We start from the raw sequence: 19,800 nt of genomic DNA on the forward strand, positions 1-19,800 counted from the left end.
GACAGCGCGGTGCCGTCAGCCGCAGATTAATTTCCGAAAGGTGCTTAGGAAACGCTTTACGGGAGCCGCCTCCCCCTGTTAGAGAAAAGGGAGTTTGTTAGAGAAAAGGGAGTTTTTCAGCATCTTTCGCTGAAGAAAGGGGTGAGGGGAGGCGGGGATGGCAGCCCCCCCCCCCCCCCCGGCCCCCTCAGCCGCGGGGCAGCTGTGTCAGCGGGGCACGAAGGTGAAACTGCAGGCCGAAAAAAAAGAAAAGCATCGGGAAAAGCCGAAGAGGACGCTGGGCTCTGCTGTAAGGGAGAGCCTGGCTTTTAGGCACGGCCTGTGGGACAAAGGCGTTACTCCAGCCTGCAGGAGAAGAGCTGCTTTTAATTACCACCTTTAATTACCAAAACTGATGTAAAAGCAGAAGGGACTGGAGGTGTCTCCCTGTAGCGCAGCATGCGTAAAGTTAAAAAATGCCAAAAACTGAGCAACAATAAAAAGCCCTGAGAATGAACGTAAAGGAAACCAGGCTTCAGTGAGAGAGTGACGCGCCTCTGAGCAAAGCGAAGCGTCACCATCGGTCACCGTTCAGGTTTGGAAACGTGCTCTCCCGACACGATAGCCGGCCCCAGCACTCCTGCCGGCTGGTTTTGCAGGGTCAGTCTCCAAAGAAGGACAGCTCGGGGAGAAGCTGCCTGACCCAGGGGTACAGCTGGGTTCATTTTAGTCATTTTCTTTGAGGCAAGCGTCCCAGTACAGAAGGAATCTGAGAGAGGTATCAAAAAGCAATAGGTTGGGAACAGAGGGAAGAATGAAGTGCTGTCCCTCTTGTAGGCAGTGAAAGATTGAGAGAACTGTGCGATAAGCATGTGTACGATACGCCTTTTAAAATGACCTACCGTGGCTGAAGTTAAACAGCAAATTGTAAACAAATGAAGAGAGAAGCAGCAAGGCACGGATCTAACTCAAAGCTGCCTCCAGCTCCAAACGAGAGAAATCCTGTTTCTCTCACCAAGGATAAATGTCCTCCCTCTTATTATCATCTACGGTGGTTAACAGATCACCAGCATCTCGCTATATAACATAGAAAATCAGACATATATAGAGAGAGAAATAACTTTATGTACCTACAAAATACAGTATTTTTGAGATCTAGGAGAAGCTGAGGCAAAGCACTTAAGCCTACAAACGCTTTCCACAGCACACTGTACTTGAGCAGACTGTATTCCCCTAGGTGTTGCTTTCAGCATGGGGAGCGGGAGGACGGCACCTGCATCCATCCTTGCCTTGGGAAAGCAGAAAATTACACTCGGTGGAAGCCAGAGGTCCCTCAATTATAGGCATTGCCAAGTGGCATGCGTATATGATACGCGCTCACACATCAAGTTGATGACAAAGAGATTTTTGCCACTGAGGCGATGTCGAGTAAATGGCAAAAATGTGCAACTACAGTGTTCCTGTCTTGGGGAAAACAGCAGCAGCTATCAGTCCTTGCGAGGAAGTCGGTTGATCTGAGAAGCGTTTTTCTACGTCAGGAAAAAGCACAGGCAGCAGCTTTGCAGAAACGAACATGCTCTGAAGTTGAAAACCCTGCTCTACAAAAAGGAGCTTGCTGTTCTGCAGAGCTGGTCAGAACTGGACTCAGGTGCATAACAGCAGCATATCAAAAGTGGCATTTAGTGATTTTTAATGAAAACAACCATCTTTCAGTAATGGATCAGGTGGTGTAGGACTGGTTTTGTCCCATTATATTGTGCTACAAGCGCTGCAGACTGCGGTATTATTGCGTGCTACCACACTGTTGCTGCTGTAGCCATAACCCCAAGTCTCTGCTATCGCACAGCTTTTGTAGCTGGAGAAGTCGTAACTCATGAGAGCAAAATCCAGAGCATAACAACCACCTAACACATCAGTTGTGACGGTCCTTTGCCCCGAGAGTACAAATAATATTGGAACCTGCTGACTTCAAGGAAACCTCTGGCACGACTTAGAGCCTAATATTATTAATACTGGAGGCAGAAACTGTTTGGAGGGACCAGAACAGCAGAAGAGAAAGGTGCTCCAGGAAAAGGAGTATTGGTGATCTGTTACCCTGCTCACTATTACTAGCAGTATGAATAACACCAGCCCCCCTCACCACAAGAAACAGGGTTTCTCTTGTTTAGAGCGACAGAGGCAGCTGCAACTTGGATCCATTTAATTTTACTACTTCAGACAGTTTATCTTTTTGTCTTCTCTTGAACTTGTAAGTATTGTCCCTTCTCCTTTTCACACATGCAATCTGATAACAAAACAAAACAGAAACAGTGAAAGCAAAGCTAAGCCAGGAACAGTCAGCAATGTCCACGTGATTGGAATGGCTTAATTATTCCCCTGTGCTAGCCTAAGGAGAGAGAAGTAACAAACGATTGTTATCCAGGTAACTCGGGATTGTTACCCAGCCTGGGACACCTCCTTCTGGAGGAGTTTCTGGTGATATCGAGGGTCCCTTAAACTCCATTGCTGCTCCATTATTTTATCCAGTTCATTAGGTATTATTCAGAAAAACCTCTTCACCCATCCTCTCTCATGTTACCTGTCACCATTTGTTATCGTTGGTTCCCTCTCTATAGCAAACAGAAAAACTTTACATTTAATTTAAATGAGCTACTGTAACATTTAAGCATCAATTTTTACCACTTTGTTTTTCTTTCTTGTCTTCCTTAAAGGAAAGGCCTTAGTACACCACTTGCTGTAATGTACTGCAGTCAAAACTTTTTGGAAACAGTAAATTCAGTGTTTAAGCTTTGGTTATTAGATAGGGAGTCCCCTAATACCTCACTATACCATCGTCTGTTGGAGTTATTTTTGTTCTGGGTCAACTGTATTACTGCTTACAATAATTCTAATAGGAAGAAAGGGAAATCTGTGTGATTCACTACCATGCATTATTCAGCACTTGGTAAACATCCAGCACACAGCTCTTTCCTAGCTCCTCAAGAGCACTGGCATGAGGCACTGCAAATCAACATTTTGGGGATGAGAATTTCATTCATTCAGCCCGCCCCCAGTCATCAAAACATGCTTCATGCAAGGCAGAGCAGCTTGAGAGCCACGGCTTCAGAACCTGCCCAGCTGCTGGGTATGTTCATTTGGAAACGATTAGTCTAAATCAGTCTCCACGGAGGAGAAAAGCAGTGCTGAGATCTACCCCTGTTCCACGTTGCCATGCCAAGTTATCAGGCTGCCTCCAAAGAAACAACTGGAGGAGACCCAGCCCCTTTGTAACAGCCTGGTGATGGCTGTCAGGAATCCAGTATTTTGGTTCCAGACTAGCAGCAGAGGGAAGTGGTGTAAGAATGAGGATGCTGAAAACGTGCAGGGCATAAAATAGCATGTTCTGTTAGAGGGCAGCGGCACCACGCTCGCCCATACAACGCAGCTGCTTAATGACATCCTTAGGTGTCATTGAGACAAACCCTGCAGCAAGGGCTTGCTGGCATTAGTTGTGTCATTTTATAGAACAAGTAGGTCAAATCTATTCTTGTGACTCACATTTATTTCTAAAAAAATACAGACTTGGTTATCGAGGGTTCACGTTCCACCTTCTTTGCTGAGGAACAAAAGACCATCAGACCAATCCGTAAGGTTTTACTGGCTGAACAATGCAAGCTCTTACTCAAGTAAGTGCTAGTACTGTACCAGGGTAAACCCTGGGAAAATCTGACATAAATACCGAGCAAATGTCTGTAAAATATTCTCTGACATGCTGTGTTATGTTAGCATGCATCACCTGAAACAGGTCTTCAGGCTGTGGTTCTGGCATCACATTACCAGTGTATGAAGACAGCTTTGTCCAAGCAAGCTTTGAAACTAAAAAGCACCTTTGGTGTTTCCCCTCCCTTCAAAAAAAAAATAAAAATACAAATAGGATTAGTTGCATAAGTCAGGATTACTCTTAGAAAATCACATTCAGGGCATTTGTGTCTTAACAAGTCTGGGTGAAACCAGAAACTAATGAATTCAGGAGTTTTGCTACTGGCATTCCCCCCACATCCCCCCCCAAATTCCCCTGAAGGAAAAGTACTATATAGGAAATGGATTCTGTAGAGACACAGTGCTGTAGTTAAGTCCCTGTGCTCAGCAGCTGTCACTCCTCCCTTTATATATGCACACGTATTTGGAGCCAAAAGGGGCGATTGAACTTGCACAAAGAGAAAGCTGCTCTGGCTTTTGTATTTTCTTGCGCTGACACACGCACATCTGTAGACCCTGCAGAAAGCACTCTGAGCGTTCTGGGCTCTTGCTCATTACAGCAAGTATTGAAAAAAAACCCCAAAACCAAAAACCAAACTGTCAAGACACAAGAAATATTTGCCTCGGCCCAGTATCAGCTTTCCAGCAGGAGTGGATGGGATTAATGGCTGCTGGCAGGCAGTAAGGCTTAGCTGAAGCAAGTGCTTCGGGAAGACGGAGAGCTCCAGCAGGCTCAGAGATATAATTCACACCAGATGCCTTTGCTCTGGGTTCTCTTTCTCTCCCCTGGTGTGATAATGATCCTGATTTATTAGTGAAGATACAGCAGCACCCTCTTCCCAAGCGGTGTGCTGTCTTTACAGCCTGCCTCGGTTCTTATTAATACTCTTTATCCCTCCCATTTCAGAAAGAGCAACAGTACAAGGAGGAGGAGAAGCTGTTGCCTAGAGATCAGACCATGACGTTGATACCCAGGCCATGCTGTTTGCCAAGCATTATTAACCAAACCCGTGCAATTTCTGCATGGATTATTTGGTTGTAAACAGGTTTATAGGGTGGCAGTATTAAAACAGGCAGGAAGGACACGCAGCATCAGTATTCCTTCGCACACAGTGGCAGCACGCACAATCAGTTCAGGCTTGCAATCTGCATGCTTTAAGGTGCGGCAATTTTCAAATCCTGGGCTCATCATAAAGATGGGAAATATTTTCCAGAATCAGATTTGGATTTTGAATATTGGCTTTCCTAGCACTATTGTCTTTCTTCTTCCATCCTTTGATGAATCCCGGCCGGACATGGTCTGCCGTCTGGAACGAAGTGTCGCATGACATTCAGGACCAGTCACAAACCCTGCCAGCCACCCGGCTCGCTCAGCTTTCAGCATGCTGCAGCATATACACCAACAGCACCCGGTTTCTAAATCGCACCGTTCGCATCCAGCACTTCACACATACAGGATGAGCCTGTAACATAAATAACACTACCCCATCTCCCACTCATTTATGTAATCTCTGCCTCCACACAAACACATGGTTAAATAGACTCCCTAAGGAAAGCCCCAGTCACTCGGGACTTGCATCTTGCTATCTGGCCCATCAGCTAATCACATCCTGATGCACAGAACACTTGTCAGGTCATGCAGACTGACTCCTTCTTGCCTGGTGCAAAGCTAGACTCGTTAATTTGTTGGGCAAGATCCCTGGGACCCCTCTGGTCTATCACCGAGCATCAGGCCCAGGCCAGTGAACAAGTCAAGCTTTCAGCATCGTGAAGTTACCAAAGGATAAGCCAAAGCATAACCCAAAGTGCCTGTTTTATTGGACAAATCCAGTTCTGTATCCACATACCCTGTTCTTAATGCAGGGAGGACCTTGGGCCAAGTTTAGGCTGGTGGAGCCTTTTTTGAGGAAAACAGGGCGACAGCTGGCATCTGACAAGGGACATAAAACCTGAGAGCATGCAGGCTGAAAAGCAGCTTGATCTCCACTTGCTGAAACTCCTTCCCAGGCAAGAACCACTCGGGATTCATTCACGTCACTGGGTGAGATTTTGGTTTCAGTTAAATTTCAGCTAATTGCTTCCTCTGGCAGTTTGTTTCTCTCACTAAGCTCAGGTTGTTAAAGGTCTGGAATGAAATTTAAGATACAGCTTTTGTAGACAGCTCATTATGAGAAAACAAGAAGTGCAAGCATGCTGAGCCATTTGAAAGTTGGGAAAAGCAGGCACATTTTTACTAAATTATTAATGTAATTACTAAATATACACACCGTCCTAAGCGCAGGGCGCTAGCCCAGACTCTTGTTCAAGAAAGGCTGCTTGGGTGGGACAGCAGGATGGAAGCCACATAGCAAAACCCACCCGCAATGCAAAATAACACACACCTGAAAACTCCTTCTGGAGCAACTACAAAAGGCTTCACAAGCTGCAGGTATCTTGCAGACATGCATTGGGACTCCCTGCCTATGCAGGAATCTTGCTGCATCTATCTATTTTTGTCACCTCAGGATTAGATTTCTACAATGCGTGGGATTGCACCTTGAAACTACTGGGGAGCAAAAGGTAATGTGAGATCCCGCTTACCAAGTCACGTGTCACTGTGAGAAAACACCACATAACTGCTATGGGCCCTCCATTCACTGCCAGCAGGCTCCAGGTGGAATTCAAGATGTTTGGTTTTCATCCGTAAAGCACCGAGTTCTTTGGCAGCAGTAGGTGCCCTTTCCCTGTGCCAAAATGCTGCAGCTGAGACCAGAGAGAGAAATGAGTTTGGGGTATTGTTCATGTGAGGAGGAGTGAACTGATGGCAGAGAATTCTTTACGGAGCTGCCACAGCCCTCAAATTCTTAGCTAAGTCAGCTAAAGCCAAAAGTTAATAGTCTTTTTCTGTGCTGAAATACTCATCAATATTTCATTGGTTGTAGGCAAGTATGGTCTAAGGAAGAAGAAAAGTATTTCAACATCAACAGCTCTGTTATGTATTTTAATGTATGGCATAGGCTTTTCAACACTTCCATAACTTACACTGCCACCAGTTAAATCACAGCTACATTTGCATTGTTGTTAAAGTTGGGCCAGAACCCTACCTCTGAGTCTTAAATTGCCTCACATCCAAACTGTTCAGGGTGTAAACACGGTCTAGAGCACTTCCCAGCCTCAAAATTTCTCGCACTGAACAGACTCTGTAGTGGCTGACACATTGGGAATCTGCCTGGATGCAGAGTGAACAGGTATGTAATGATGTTCTTTAGCTCCAAATGTCTATTTAAAGACCCCACCCTCCTGTCCCTGTTCTAAAGCTTTTTGGCTTTTTTGTGCTTTCTCCTCCTCCACCCACCTCTCCCTGTCTAACCATCCCCCATCTCTAAAGGCAAGACATCTTCTCTGCTGTCAAAGTCCCTTCTTTTGTCTTTGTGCTAAACCTTCATGACTGCATTATTCTCTGCCAATGGACTCGTCTCCAGACCCACAGCTCTGCCTGCTATCCACATCACCCAGGTGCTATTCCACACTGGTCCCGATTCACCGTCCCGCTTGCTATGGCGCTCTGGGCACCCATCAGAAGCTGCATGGTGCTGGTCAAACCCCCAAGCCGCCTGCCCTCGGGCTCCCGCTGGCCCCCGGCCAGTTTGAGCCCTCACTGCGCAGCGTTTCAGTCCAGTGAGACGTCCCCTACGTCGCAGGCCAGGCGTGATGCAGAGCCTCAGCGTTTCTGATGCAGGGCCGGTGCAGGTATCCACAGGGTCTCGGAGGAGTGGGAAATGTTGGGGAGCTCCCGAGCACAGCTGGGTCTAGCGGTTCTCACAGCCTCACTCTCCCAGCTGGCAGAAAGGGAAGCAGGAGGCATCTAGAGATTTGGGGGGATGGAAGGGAGGGAAGAACAGGGCAATGAGGCAGCAGGAACTGAACCCAGTGAAAGGCAGAAGCTTCCCAGTTCTCTCAGACTCAGCTATTAAAAAAAAAGGGGGGAGTCATTACATGACCCAATGCCCAAAATCCTCAAGCAGCAATGCACCTGCTTCAGAGGGACACCACCCCTTCGACTAGTCCAATAAGACAACTGCTGCCTACGCTGGCTGTGGTCAAAAGTGTATTTTTAAACAAACTGCAGGAAACAGCTTTTAATTCACAATTATTTTGTTGTTGTTGTTGTCATTAACAGGCAGGAGAAAATAAGCGCTAATCTGTCTAAGGAGAAGAAAAGCTGGTAATAAACTGTCCTGTTAAAACAAATTACCTGGATCTCCTCTCCAAAGCTGGCAGCCCAGCAGCATTAAGTCTCCTATCTGCCCATGCTTGGCTTGTTATTTAATTACAGCAGAGATAGGGATGACATTCTAATTATATTGAAATGTGAATCTGGGCTTAGAACAGCACATCCCATATATGACCCAGGAGATACTGAGGGAAGAAAGAGTTTTGAGGACAGAAAGAGACAAGTACTTTCATTTATTAATGGTTTTTCAAACAAGGGCCATCTTGGAACCTGTTGAAGAGAGGCCCCAGCAGAGATATACCATAACCTTAAGGACTGTGTCTCCGGCAGTTTAACAGGGTTGTGGGTAAACCATCTCAACTGACCATGAGCCAAGGAGACAATCAAAGTGACCTCCTTCAGTCCGGCCACCTGCCTAACTCATGATCTTGTTCCTGAGCAGGTAGAGAGGAAGACACAACATCTCCTAACTACCTTGTGACTGAAAAAAGGTGCCTTTTTCTCTCCACTATCATTATCCATCAGTGCCTCAAAACCACTAAAGCCTTAAACTAAATGTTTAGTTAAAAGTAACATCCCGTTGTTACTGAAATGGGGGCGGACATAGAGCACTGACCAGTCAGTGGGTACAGCAGCAATCCTGTATCACCCCTCTTCTCCCCCCACCCTCCTTTCCACATTTAGACCATTCCTGTCAGAAGTGCAAGAACAATGAAGGTCTACAGGGAGCCTTCTGCATAGTCCAATTAAATGCAGCTGCTCCAAAATACCAGTCCATCTTACAGCTGCAGTGTTAGCTTCCCTACCTCGCAGCATCCCTGCTGCTTGCAGAAAACAGGACGGAGAAGGTCTCCTCACTCCCAGCCCTTAGCTGGGCAGTGCTCATGCTGCCCAAGTGCCGCCTCACTGGCAGAAGTCTGCTGCTTACCTCCAGTCCTGTCCTTGTTATCCCTCTCCTCAATTTGAGCACTGCACAAATTTTCTTCCGTGCTCCACTCCAGGTTAGTTAAGAGGAGGGAGCTGCTTTAGAAAAGTGCTGGTGCTGCCAAGAGCTGAAAAGAATAAGCATGATCTATGCTGTCCAGGACTGAAGTGAGAAAAAGACAGCTAAGGCTGAGGATACTGGAATTTATGTTCAAAAATAAGAAATAAAAGCAAAGCCTTTCCTGTCAGCCCTTACAACGCTTCAGGAGAACCAAATGTTTCCTTGGGCAATAGGAAAAGAACGGGTATTTCTTACAGCAGTACTCATGTCAGGATGAGACAGTCCTGTAACTGGCTCTTGGTATTATCTTTGGGGATGTCAAGGACTGAGGGAGTTGAACAGCTTAAAAGTCACTTTCTGATTCTTTTGCACCATCAGGTTTCTCTCCAACTTGGGGCTGAGCTACGCTGAGAAGAGATCACAGAAGGAAGTTTGATTTTCTCAAGCTATTGGTGAACCTGCCCATTGATTAACGAGTTGCAATATCCCAAACTGCAAAGCTGGTTCAGTTTTCCAGCGTTAAATTTCCCCCTTTTTAAAACAAAAAAAAAAGGAAAAAACTAAGCTAAACACTACTCCAGCACCGTTTCAAGTTTGTCTATCCCAGACTGACAATCCTCTTAGCAGTTACTGTCACCCCAGGAAAAGGATTTGACACATTCTATGTAGGAAATGTATTTTTATGGCCAGGTAATAAGCTGATAGCTGTTTGCCCCCGCGAACAGCCAGGCAAGCATTCGTGGCTCTGAGAAACCTTCTTAATTCCAGTCACAGGCATGCCAGACTGGAGCCTGCAGATGAAATGGAAACACTATTTTCATCTACATCGAAACATGTTTTCAGCTTCTGATGGAGACAGAAAGGTGCTGGGTCACATTCAGCTAGATGTACGACTAAGGAGCCACTCTGGGCCAGCAGCTACAGAAGGGTATTAGGAGGGAGGACTGCAACCAAATTTATCTTTCCAAGAAATTAGCTCACCATCTTCTAATCAAAACTGGATTCAAGCCTTCGGGTTTGGAAAGGATCACACTAATACATTTCTCACCACTCTACTTTTGAATAATTTCTAACCTACAGGTGAGGTGAAGGGTTTCACCCTGTACAGAAGCAGCGTTCTGCCAGAACAAGCAGCAGGGTATCGCAGAAGTGACCTGCACACAGTGACTGGACCTTCCTCCATAGCAACAGATCCAGCCTATTCACAGGCGGTGGAGCAGAGAGAAGAAAAATAAGGAGATAAAAAAGTTACATGAGAACCATCACAGGTCGGGTAGAGATTCAAAAAGCAGGCAGGATTCAAGTCAGATATATTGCTGTTTGGGGCAGGACTCACAGAACGTCTTTAGCAAAGCCGTGAGTAGTGCTACTTTCAACAGGAGACTTAAGACATAATTTTTTGAATTTTTAGACACAAAACCGCGCACAAAAGATGTATGCGCAATCACTACAAATGCACAACCATTTGGTCCTAATTAGCCAAAGGGTATGTATTAGCTTACCTATCTCGTGCTGCACCAAATACACATAATCATGCAAAAGTCCCATCAGTCCTCTATACTCTTTCCCCTTTGTGGAAAAAAGATTGTGCAGAGGTGCCACCATCTTACAGGCATGCTCTGAGATGTCATTGCTGCTTAAAATACTTGGAACCAGGGGATGAAAGGTGCCACACAAGCCCCAGCACCCCGGGGACAATGAGCCACCCTGGCTCTGCTCCGCGAAGGTAGAAGCTGGATGGAGAGAAGGAAGCCCCATTATTTTTCTTCATCAGCCTGAAATCCTCTCCTGACCTAGCTCTGAGAATTTGTCTATTTGGAAGGCTTGCGTGACCTCTGCTTTTTTTTAGGGGGTGGAGAAGAAGGGCTGGGTTTCAAAGAAATGTGATGCAAAAGGAGTTCTGATGTTCCAAGATTGTACTGGGATAATTTCCAATATCTTTAACCTTTTCAGACCAATGGATTTACATCTGCTTACACCAGCAATAAATTTTGATCTTGGTCTCTGGTTTGGCAAATTAGGCATCTGAAATCAGAACTACTCTAACGAAAACCAAAATGTTTGTTGATCCAGTTTGCTGTAATAGCCTCACCATTTAAGCAAGCGGAGCCCCAGTGCTCTGTGTGAACTATCTTCCACGGTAGAGTAAAAGTGAATTAAGGGGAGGCAGTTTCCATCTCAGCTAAGGAGAGCAAATGACCAAAAAGCCTGCTCCTAGTACATAAAAGCTGCAATTACAAGCTCATTATTTAAGAAGTGTATTTCTGATGCTTCATCTTCCTGGATTCATTCAGACACTTAGAAATCCTTCTGAAAGGATCCTCAAAACCTCAGCAGGTCTGAGTCATTTTGAATATTTTATTCTATGTTCCTCAGAACAGATTTAAATAAATTACATTATAACCTCTGTATTTTAATAATTGTAAAACCTGCAGGGGAAGAAGTAAAACCACTTTCCACTTAATACAAGTTTACCAACATCATCCATAATGTGTAAAAAAACCCAACACCAATAAAACCACACAAACGCTCTCCCCCTTGATTTTAAGAACAATTTACATCTTTTAACATTTTTTTTTCTGATTTAGCAAGGCAATGTTATGGAGATGAAATTAGTAGTACTACAATAACAACATTATTTTCTGTGTTCTTTATGAGCTAATGGCTTGAGGCTCTGAAACAATTGTTATGTCAGGCAAGATGGAGCCTGGCTTCCAAGCACACAAAAGCACAATGTCTTTCAGCAGATTAAGCAGCTTGCACCTGCTAGTGATATATTAAGCTCCTTATTTATTGTTCTTACAGGAACTTTGTTTCATTGTATTATAGTTAGTACTCTTGTGGTCAATGAAATCTGCAATACTTAACCCTCCTGCTAGGTTCTTTCTTCTCTCCATTATCCTGCCAAGCAATTTAGTTCTTTCTTAGTCAATAAATTGCTACAGAATTAAATTAGGATTGCTGTAGAAATTAGTCATAGACTACAGGCAATATTATATGGGGCCCGATTAAAATATTCTCCTGAACAGAGGATGACAGCTATATTCAACTAAATCAAAGTGATACATCAGTTCTTTTCAGTCTCTTTGCACCAAATTCTATTACCTGAGTGTAAAACTAGAACGAGTCTGCTGATTACAATGAAATCCCTACATGTTTTACTCTAACGAAGCAGAGAGCAGAATCTGGCTCTTAGTCTTTGTCAAAGACTTCACATTTACAGTATTGTCTTATTGTTAATTCTGAGATTCAGTGGGACTTGTGCAACCCTTGCTAGCTGGCTTGCAAAATGTCTCAAGAACATAACCAAATAAACTGGCCATGTTATTTCTAGAAACTGCAGATCTTTTTCTTCTTTACTAGTAGGACGGCACTGACCTGATGGCTCGTACTTCAGTTTTTGTCTTTAACACCCCTGAGCCTGAAAGCTGCCTAACAATGAATGAAGGTGTGTTATTAAATAACCAGTAGTAACAAAATGAATGCATCTGCATCCTTTTAGCCCTTTCCAGGAAGATGCTGGGTTTGAAATAAAGGTAGTGGGAGAGGAAGCTGACACAAAAAGCAGTGCCTCTGTTCAGCATGGCTGTAGCGTGGTCAGGCTGCTGCCCCTCCTGACAAATACGGCGACCTTTTAGCTTGTGCTGTAATGTGAAGGTCTCTCCTGCTCCCTAATACTGCACACTAGTGGATTTACCAGTCTTCTGCATTCTTCTAAACTCTTTTATCAACAGGGGTGAACTCTGAAGGGACTCAAAGGCCCAGCCAAAAGCAATTACTGCCATTTTGCTGTTTCCATGGCACTGTAACAAGGGGAACATAGAGTTAAGATTTAACCGGGTGAGAACAGACTTCTCATATCTCAGTGGTTTACTCACCTAAGAATGACCATGCTGTAACTTGCCCCCACAGCCACCTCGCACCAGGATCTCAAATCTAGCAGCCTCGTGCAGTCCTGAAATGGAGATTGCATAAACTGTGGTAAATTTATAGAGACTGTTAGCTTGTTTGCCAGGAAAGCAAAACCTTGAATTGTTTCATAGGGGGATGAAAATCATCACTGAATGAGACACAAATGAGGAATTAAGGAATGTAATATAACTGCAAATTTAATTGTCCGGGGAACTGCTTGAAGCGTAATGGGAAGCAGGTTCTCAGGTAAGCGTTCTGAGCATGCTGGAATACATGCTTGCTTTTGTTAAACAATGATGCCCTGTATCTCTTATACCTTACTTTCATACAACTGCCATCTCATACGCCCATATTAAGTAACTTAGTTAGAAAAAAGTGGGTTTGGAGCATATTTATTTTGTCTCTTTTTGCTTATTTTCATTCTGTTTCTCCACAATGACCAGATAATAATGGTAAAATGTGTGTGACTGTGTCTGAGAGGAAAGAAAAAAAGAGGAGACTTCCCCCATTTTTCCTAAAAGAGGATGCTGTGTGTGTTCTTAACCCTTGCAAGCAACCCTAAAATATATTTAGACAGAAGCAAGTAAAAGGGAAGGCTATAAATACCTTCAAACATATGAAATGATAAACTGGAAAAAATAATGATTTGCCAAAATATAATTATGATATAGAACCCTCTGTCAGAAAAAAAAAAAAAAAAAAGATGAGTAGGATGTAGTAAAAATATCATGAGATGGTTCCAGTACAGTATTCTTTCTGTTCCCTCCTAAGATGGGGACAAAGACTCCTTGAGAGAAATCAGCACTGTATTCAAATTAAAAACAACAGCTGCCACCTTCTATAACGTAGCCATTAAATTAATAACTGTGCAGGGCGGGGGTGCAAAAAAAACCTCTAAGCACACACTGGGACTTGATTTGCTAACAATGTTCCAGTGGAAAATAGTAAAGCTGAGTCAGATGGTAAATGGATCGGCACAATCAACATAGGACAGCAAAAAGCCTGGTGACAAACCGCACGGTGCTTCTTCCTGCTTATTCTGCTCGGCACGCAAGGGCTAGTCAAGGTCTCCAAAGGAACAGCCAGTCTTTGGGGACCCTTGACAAGGAAGGATTGCCATGTATCACCAACGGCTTTAATAATGGTGCGTACCTAGAATGTGCTGAGGAATACTTCTGCTTCTTCACTGCCTTTGTTGCTAAACAGTAAAACGTGAGTTCATATCAAATTAAGCTGACCTGCATAAAACCTAAAGGGGGAAAGAAAATAAATCAGTAACCTGATTCTTCTCCCTATCACTAATAGTGCTTAATCTGCATTTTATAGGCATTCATCATCTTAAAGTACAGGCATACAGCTGAAAATGAATACATTACTGCAAATTGCCACCTGTCTGCTAACTTGTATAATGAAGTGCATATTCACTCTTAGCCCATTGCATGTGTGAAATTGATGTTCTCTCACCGCTGGCGTAGATTGAAAACATGCATATGAACTGTTAATGCAGCTCAGTTGACAGGAAAGTATTTGCTAAGCCACTTTGTTTCTTTTGATCCCATACTAACATACTGGTTTAGTTTCCCTTTGTATTTACAGTTTGCCTCGCTTCTTGGCTTTTCAGGTACTTGTCCAGTACGACCTTGTTCAGTTCATGTTTTCCATATAAATAAGGCAATATTTTAAACTTTCCATTCCCTTTCAACCCATTTTTGTCTACCCAAATAGACTTAAGTCTGGCCCACTTCCAGTATGATCTTTAATCAGGGAGTTGAACTGTGTCCTGCAGAAAAAAACCCAACAATTATACATGACAGGTATGTTAAGTACAACCTTCAGGACAAAACTTACGATTTAAGGTTATTTCATGGCACATTTTTTTAGCTTCAGAACAGCTAGATTTACCTGGACAACTTTAACCTTCCACCTAAGTGAAGAATGAACTGAAGTCCTTTCCTCTGGTTTGATTTATTGGGTCATTTTTAGTCTGGTGTATTGTAAGATACAGGATTTCCTGAGTGCAGAGTAGCTTCAGCACAGGAGATCATGACAGACCAAGCCCCTTTATAGCTTTGCATCTTGACACCAGCAGAATTCTCATTGGTAATAGACCCCTAAATAAGGTGTTAGAGACCAATTTGTTTGCAGTTCTGCTGAGCAAGAGCACCAAGAGAGCTGCAAATGCTTTACATTTCCAAAGGACTTTACCCACAGAAACAATCCTTTCAGCTCCTCCAGTATCCTCTAGTCACTCTTTCACTATGAAGACAGACCAGCCTGAACTCTTCTGGTTTAATTCTTGCTGTCAGTTGATACATATAATTATGTACAGTTTAAAATAGTGATACTGGAATATTTAGGTCTTTGGAAAATAAACTTAATGCTAAAGAAGAGTTTCAGAATGTGCCACAGTGGTTTCTGAAACCTTTTCAAAACATGAGCACTCCCCAGAATTAAGGGGACCCCAGAAGGTTGAATTAGCAAAACCGAACCCAGAAACTGAAGCGGCTAAAAGCAGCAAGGAAAACAAACAACCAGCATTTCACCTTTCAATCCAAGAGATGGAGATACATAGCATATGCACAAATATGACCTTTAAAATGTTACGTAGATGCTTCTGCTCAGCTCAGCAAGTATGCCAAAGAAGAAAACCTGTACAGAAGGAAAAGTTTTGGCCATCTCTACTTTTAGGCTAGGGGGTTTATCAATGCCAGTTACTCTTGATCCTAAGTGTGATCGACCAAGACTGAAACAGACCGAAATCTACCGTTGGCTTGAGCTGGCTGTACTCTAGTATACGTATTCAACAAATTAACATTTCTGAGAAATGGTAATTCTACTGTCTCCTAATTTCTGAGTTCTTGGCCTTAAAATATTAGCATTTCTTTTCAATTCCTTGCACAGACCTTACTACTGACCTGTAAATAACTTTAATCTGATAGGTTATTTTGTTGGATGGTAATTAGCTAAACTCATTCTTAGGTTTATTTACTTCAGAAAATGAAATCTGGTCTGTACCCGGTTTTATTTGTTTCCAGAAACAAAACCAAACCAGTGCTCCCTTATGCTTTTGGGAACTTTGCTCCCATCCAACATGTTCCGTGGCCACCTAATGACAAAAAAATAATGCTAATCCTGGCAACATTTGCTGCAATGATAAAAATGTACTAACTTACCAACATTGCTGAGGAAGGTAATACTTTTTCACCCCAACAACTATACAGTGCTTTGGCCTCTAAAACACTGATGCTGTCTCTAATATGCTAAATGTGTTCTAAATAATATTGGTTTGTTAGTGTATCATCCTTAATTGTTGCCAGTTTTGATTCCTTTAACAAATGGTACTTAATCCCTCTACCATTTGTACCTTTTCTTGGTGCTAACTTTCAGAGCTCCTGAATAATTTTACTGATGTTTACTTTAAATTTTTGCTGCCTTAGCTTCAGGTCATCATTCTCTGTCCTATCACCATATGAAATGGATTATACTATCCCACAGGAAGGGAATTAACGAAGTAAGGGATATATACTAGGTTACCTTGAAGACAGTTAGAGCCTCCAGTTATGCCTCCTCAGAGAAATCTCTTTCCTCAATTATATACATGTAGTTGTCTCTGTCCTTCTATTGCCAAAGTCTTTATTCCAATGCCCTCAAAGAAAGAACCTGTCCAACAAATAGCATGGTTTATTATTGATCACCAGTGATCAAGTTACTTCGAATAGTACAAAAGAGTGCTAATTTTCTCTGAAGAGTTTCACATTCTCTAACCTAAACAGTCACATCCTTGGGCTTCAAAAGAAAGTTTGGGCTACTTACACTGTTCAAGAGAAAAATCTCCTAAGGATTGAAGCTAAGACTCAGCCATCTCCATGATCACCAGCTTATAAGTAGCACGCTCAGAGCAGCAAGAAAGAGAAGGAGGATGTCTTTTACAAGACAGATGACCCAACCAAGAAAAGCTCATCTGGGCCTGATGCTACAAGTCCTTGTATAAAGGACAGAGAGCAACTAATCTGAGCAGAGACACTGCAAAGAAGCCAACTGATTTATTTGTCTCAGAGCTCATATTGTGGAGATATGTACTTCAGAGCTGTAACTTCCAGTAAAGAAAGAGAAGTGTGAAAGACTGAGCTAATCAAATTGGCAATGAAAATAAATGCAGAGTAAACAACCTCACAGAATATATAAGGCTTCTCAAAAGAGCTACAAATGAAGTGGCCTCATTGCTGTTCTCCAGAAAACCAACTGGTTTTAGTGGAAAGATGGCAAGGAGAAGGTGGCCTTAAGGAAGCCCTAACCCTGAGAAAATGAATCAAGCTGCAACTCAAACAGATAAAATGCCTGAAAATGTACGAGAAAGAAGTTACAGACTCTTTACGTGTTTCAGATAATAAGGGAATTTCATACATCTTTTTACCCTAAGGAAAAATTAGCCACCTCATTTTAACATATCAACAAAATTGTCTGTTACAGACAGACAGGGTGAGATCTACCTTATCAGGGTTTCAAGAAGTTGAAAAACTCCTCCTAATTGTTTTAGGATGGGATTAAGACTATCTAAATACCCCTCAGGTTTGTATTTGATGCAATAGTGGCAGTTAAGTCCCACAGAGGATTCAGAAAACCAGTGCTCTGTGCACCTCTGTATTTGAAAGGACTTTACAGTCAGTCAGTGGCCTCTGGATCTCGTGCTGATGCAGACTCCTGGTGTGCAGCTCTGTATCAGGCACACAGGGTCCAGAGACATGCAGACACATCGCTGATGGGCTACATAGCTCATCTGAAGTTGGTGAACAAAACTAAAGCAAGAACTCCAAAATTACCCTGTGACACCACTTAGAGCCCCTCTGCAGCCAGTGGGGAGAGGATGGTGCCTCCCTTCAATCCTCTGGATCCCTCGTTGGTGGTATCCAATTCTGTCCACAGGCTGGAAAGGAAATTCCTTAACATGTTTCTGATGCCTAAATCAAGTGCCTCAATCAAGTTGTCTGAATCTTGGCATATGAGGTCAGGAGATGAGAGCCCTGTACTTTCATGGACTGAAAACAGAACAAGAGCTAGAAAGGTGAGTGGGTTTCAGAAACAGACTGTTGCAGAGAGAGCAGAGCAGGCTCTCAGAGGGATTAATTGTCATAGCTCCACTGAAGCCACTGGAGCGATGACAACTGACTGACAATTTGCCTTAGAGAGAACATCTACAGTTATATGAACAGGATAAAAGATATGCGTAAATGTGGTCTGTGTCAGACACTCACCCACAACTGGAAGCTTTCTCTTTAGACAGGTACCTCCCTAATTGTTCTCTACAAGAGTCCTTAAAAGGCAGGTGGCTACTCTTCAAGACTGGAGAAAGGATAAGATGAGGCTCTTGCTACAACCCCCTGCAGCAATTCCCATCTTCCTACAGCCAAAACTATCTGAAGAAAACAGAACTGTAGGATTTCACACTCTGTATGTAGCTTCTGGTGCTGCCTGCCAGTCCCACTGTTTACATGAATGTGCAAAACTGGTCAGCAAATTCATCTTCTAGCCAGCAGAAAGGCTACGTTTTTGCCAGTGCTATCCCTCTTTTGATTCTGTGAAAGGAATAGGAAAATATGAAATTCCTTTTTAGAACTGTGAAATCAAAAGAAAATTACTCCCATCAATTCCAGCAAAACCAAGAATTACCCTTAGAAGTGCTTAAAAAGCACGCGAGGTCTTTGTCCTTATGCTGGATTTGATTTTCAGTTACCTAATGTAAGGTAACTTACTCTTTCTCTTATTAAGAAAGCAGGATATCCTTTGATAGTATGTTTATGAAGTATTCAGCTTATGACACAAAATTCATAAAAATCTGTAATGGTTCACGTGAGAACCATGACAGACAGTGATTACTATTAAAATCAGTACTATTATTACTATGACTAATAAACAAATAGTGATTAAAATCAAAAGAAACTAATGAATTTTCATAAGATACTGTTTAAGGGAATACAGGCAATTTCTACATATGCCTTCTACACATATGCCGGTCTGGTGGTAGGTACTCTTGTCCCATATGCCTGTGGATTGGTAACATTTATATTATTATTCTGTGTGTCTGTAACTATCTGCCACTTCCAAAATAGATCCATTTCTTTTTTTACACTGATGTGAGCTGACAAGCTCCTTCTTCCTAGTCAAAATGAAACATAACCCTCACATGTTCTTTGCTGTGATGTCCAAAACCTAGCTGCAACACAGAAACAGGTTTGCATGTTAAAACAAAAAACATGGAACAATAAGAAACACTCTTGACAAGTTACCAATACTGACATATTTGGTCATGAAGGCTCCAAAGCTATTGATTTTCCTAACTGCAGCTCAGCTGATCCAGACGGTCCTTGCAGCCAAGCACTATTCTAAATGGTAGAACCTGCACAGTATATACTAATTAGAGAAACGCCCTTCTTTTGCAAAACCACTGTTTAACTTAGTTCAATAACTGACATATACTTAGCAATTTGTTAAATAGGTGGAAAAATGAGCCAGGTCCAAGGTCAATCCAGGAAATACAGACAGGAACAGGGCTGGGACAGGCACACCTGCAAGACGGCTCAAGGAGGGACTCAGTGCCCTGGGCTGAGCTGGACTGGGGCTCCTGCACCATGATGGTCCCTGGCGAGACTGCTCAGCACCCTTAAGGGCCCCTGACAGAGGTCTGAGGGATTATTTATAAATTCAGAGCTGCATCTAAGCCTTTACCTCTGGACACGTGTGAAAAATCTTCCTGCTTATTGTAGCTAAATCCAAAAAGTACTAGGGAAGAAGAATGAAAAGAAATGGTGTAAGCCGAGATCTGGGGATCAGGATATTGAAGTTCCAAACGCAAACCGGACACAGACTTTACCACATCCTTTGGGAGGAAAAAAACACCTGGAGGAATTTCAAACCTTCACAAATAGCTGCTTGTCAGGGCTTTACTAAAAATGCTAACAGCTCCTACCCCCAAGCT

At 43.1% G+C, this 19,800-nt stretch overlaps 1 long non-coding RNA gene across 8 annotated transcripts; it reads right to left on the reverse strand.

The window, feature by feature from the left end:
* Positions 1 to 205: 205 nt before the first annotated feature.
* LOC128153949 (uncharacterized) lies at positions 206 to 12,870 on the reverse strand. 8 transcript variants are annotated; one of them, XR_008239168.1, is made up of 6 exons: positions 12,794 to 12,869; positions 10,418 to 10,484; positions 6,298 to 10,113; positions 5,565 to 5,842; positions 3,755 to 3,863; positions 206 to 2,263 (listed from the first exon to the last, which is right to left on the reverse strand). It is a non-coding gene; the product is annotated as an uncharacterized LOC128153949 (long non-coding RNA). The 8 variants fall into 8 exon arrangements; XR_008239163.1 differs by having other exon boundaries at positions 6,298 to 10,648; positions 12,794 to 12,870; XR_008239165.1 differs by having other exon boundaries at positions 6,298 to 10,484.
* Between the last annotated feature and the right edge of the window lie 6,930 nt (positions 12,871 to 19,800).

The sequence above is a fragment of the Harpia harpyja genome, chromosome 18 (genome assembly GCF_026419915.1).
Source record: "Harpia harpyja isolate bHarHar1 chromosome 18, bHarHar1 primary haplotype, whole genome shotgun sequence".
NCBI classification, from domain to species: Eukaryota; Metazoa; Chordata; class Aves; order Accipitriformes; family Accipitridae; genus Harpia; species Harpia harpyja.